We start from the raw sequence: 3,673 nt of genomic DNA, 5'->3' as shown, positions 1-3,673 counted from the left end.
TAGTACTAGACAATTGCACTTACAAGGATGTAAATACAATGAAAAATCTGCATCATAGGAAAATAACTGGATATGAAAAGAAATGAGTAAGAACTTCAATAATACTCTTAACACATCACACACGAGGAATTGAGTAAAATGAAAAGATTAGTGAGAGAGTTGGTAAAACACTTGATTTGCGAAAATATAAGTCTAAGATGCGGAAAACCATCAAATTTATATATTGAAAACTTAATCACAAATTAGCAACAAAAATTAGAAGTTAACCATATGTTAATCCAATGGAACTGTACTAAGTTATCACTAAATTTGGAATCCACTTGAAGAATAAAGAACATAAGATCCTCAGAAATCTTATAACAGCACCGCTCCACTAGTAAACCCAACAGATGCAAAAGAATACATTCCACAACCAAAGCCATCTAGTCTCCAGGACCTCTCGTCCATGTAGTGAAAATACCCAATCGTGTACTGCATCCTATTTGTTACTAGAGAGCAGGGACATTGAGATTGATGTGACTCTACTTCCTCAAAGTGTTCCATTTTCAAGGAACACTAGAGTGATCTATTGTTTCTTTCATAGAGAAATACCATGGTGGTCAGGGAACCCAGTGATACATAACGGGGGAGCCATGTGTGCCTAAGAACTTCTTTATTTCTGGTAATCAGTTCATTAAAATCTTCATTGTCTAAATTCTTTAAGATAATATTTATATTAGGTGAATTCACATTCATTTGGTAACCCGTAATTTAATGTTAATAGACAAACACAAGTGGAAAAAAGAGAACAAAAACTTGAGAATACCATGGGTAGAAGGATCTTCACTTGCTGTTGAGAGTCTGATTTTTTCAGCTTTTTTCTTCCTGTAAAATCCGAAATAACCTACAAGTAACAGCAATCCTACTGTTACTACTACAACAATGCCAGCTATGCCTCGGTGGAAAGCCCCGGTTCCGTAAAATCAAACATTAGCTCAAACATCATAAAGACTCCATGCTACCTTAAATCTCATATGTAGTAAATGAACAAAAGCCAGCATAAGGTTAGACCTCCTTTGCTGCAAAAAGGAAAACAAACAAAACTGAATCAGATGTCAATTTAACGGAAACTTCACCATGACAAAGCTAGTTATAATATATAGCCTCTCAATCAGAAATATAGATAAGCTACCTGGATTTGAAGGGTACAAAAGTTTCATTTTGATCTGTAAAAGCGAAAAGACACATTAGAAATACACATTCAAGATAAACAAAAAAAATAATTACCAAGAATTCATTTGCACTTGCAAATATCTTTAAAACTATCAGTAATTATAAAGACTAAATTACCAGCTTCTAAGGAAAATACGACATACATATAGACTATTACTACCAAATCAATCTTACACAAAGCACTATAATTCTAAACCAGATGCTTAATTCTATCGACATTACATAAAACAAATTCAAGCTCACAAAAACTGAAAGATCACCTTTGCGAGGAACATAAACAATTCCTCTCCCTGCACTAAAATCAACACCAGGATTATATCTCCTCAACAAATTTGCACCTAGTTAACACAAATCGAACGATTTATTGAAAACAAGAGTTAGGGTTCATGTAATTGAAAGATATAATTCAAATTAGGGATCTTAATTGTTAGTTCTTGGTTTCATTTGGAAAGTTTTTTGAATTTAGGGTTCTACGTGAGAGTTCAGAAATGTGGGTGGAGAGGGGAAGTAAGAGTGATGGAGAGAGAGAAGATGTTCTTCCAGAGAGAGTTTTGATAGCTTTGATTTTTGATTTTGTGTTTTTTTAAATGTATATTTGAGTAAAGTTGAAAAGAGGGGGAAGAGTCGAAAAAAACTAAGGCAAAACGGGGGAAATTTAAGAGGGAATGAAATTTTGGCTAGGGGGAATGGGAAGGCGCGCGGCTGAAATTTTTTTAACAGACATTTAACATCAGTTCTTCTAACAAACTGATGTTTATAAGCACAAAGACATCGCTTGCTCAAAACCGATGTCTAAAATACTTTTTACATCGTTGAAATAAGCAACCGATGTAAAATAGGCGATGTCTTTCTACTTTTTCTAGTAGTGTTAGGACTAGAAATTTCTGAAACTTGTCATCTTTATCAATTATCTGGGGGAACATGTCTGTTTGAGAAGGGTGGGCTGTGGTTACATAAAAGTCATTTATGCTGTATATTTTCCATTTCTATCATTTAGTGCAAGAATTACATTTATAGAATGAAGGTTACGTCATAATTCCTGCAATATTATGCATGTAATCAGGGTGGGCCCTAAGATTTGGACCCCCTCAACATAAAATGATGCACTTTTTAAGTAAATTTATATTTTTATTGTAATTATAAAGCTGGTTGTCCACACTAAATAAAATGATGTGATAATGTCACAGTTACATAGAACATGCATGCATAATCATCTTCTAAAGCTAAGCTAATCTAATGTCAAGATCATATCTCTTCATCAATTATACATAAAAGAAACACGTTACTGCAGTGACGTGTTTTCCTAGCTGTTTGCTTGGTCAGATATTTTCCCTTCCTCCTTTCATCTTCTTTTCTGTTACAGGATATTTCTCGTCCTATTTTATTAGCTGTCCGTGACAGTTATTACAAAGTTACCGCTGAAGCATTAAGAGTAAGTGATGAGATTGTTCGTGTTGTCCGTCCAAAGACCCAGGTCCAATTCCTCACCTTGTTCGTAGTTATGTGTGATATTATGGTGCAAATTCTAAAATGTAAGGAACTCGTTCTCTGTTCAGGGGTACAATTTTGATTACAAGCCATGTATTTATCCAATCTATAATGCAATCATGGAATGTTTAGTGAATCAAGATCAGTATCAGGTTAGTTAATTCTCTAGCCGTACCTTTGTAGAAGGTCATTGTGCAATTTTTTTTACCGTGTCTTTTTTCAGGAGGTCAAAGAATGTGCTATTTCCAGCATAGGTCTTGTTGTTTGTACATTTGGTGATAATCTTGGAGCAGAATTACCTGCCTGCCTGACTATTCTTGCAATCGGATGGGAAATGAGATAACTCGACTTGCAGCTGTAAAGGTGCATAACTAAATATATATGTTTATATCTCATGTTGTTTCTCTTGTTTAATTTTTAAATATCTGGTTTATTTTCCAGGTCTTCTCACTGATTGCTGCTTCTCCAATGCACCTAGACCTATCCTGTGTCCTAGAGCATGTTATCGCAGATCTGACTGGATTTTTAAGAAAGGTACAAGAAGCTAGAAGCTAGCAATGTCTACTAAACTTATATTGTTATTATTACTATCTAGTACCCCTCTCTCTGGCCCATTGTCAGGCATTTGACTTTTTTCACTTATCTTTAGCAGATTTGAAAATATAGTTAGATTTCACATTTTCATCTTTTTTTCTGAATTAAAATTTAAAAACATTAATTTAGCAAAAGAAAAAAAATATACATTCAAATATTGATATGTGTGAAAATGTCAAATTCCCTATATTTTGGATCAATGGGATAGTACAAATTTCTCTTTTCTTTATTTATGTTTTTTCAATGAAGTTGTTGATGTGGTTTGTATCTTGTTCAATATAGGATAATCAAGCATTGAGAGATGCAACATTAAAACACTGATACACTAGTTAAGGGTTACGGTGCTACTCAAGTACTGAAGATTACACCCCAGGAAGGC

At 34.1% G+C, this 3,673-nt stretch overlaps 1 long non-coding RNA gene across 1 annotated transcript; it reads left to right on the top strand.

Annotated features, from left to right (window-relative positions):
* Positions 1-2,637: 2,637 nt before the first annotated feature.
* LOC141703555 (uncharacterized) lies at positions 2,638-3,012 on the top strand. Its single transcript, XR_012567600.1, has 3 exons — positions 2,638-2,686; positions 2,769-2,852; positions 2,924-3,012. It is a non-coding gene; the product is annotated as an uncharacterized LOC141703555 (long non-coding RNA).
* The last annotated feature ends 661 nt before the right edge of the window (positions 3,013-3,673 follow it).

Source organism: Apium graveolens, unplaced genomic scaffold (assembly GCF_009905375.1).
Source record: "Apium graveolens cultivar Ventura unplaced genomic scaffold, ASM990537v1 ctg6744, whole genome shotgun sequence".
NCBI classification, from domain to species: Eukaryota; Viridiplantae; Streptophyta; class Magnoliopsida; order Apiales; family Apiaceae; genus Apium; species Apium graveolens.
This window is presented reverse-complemented; position numbering and strand designations above follow the sequence as displayed.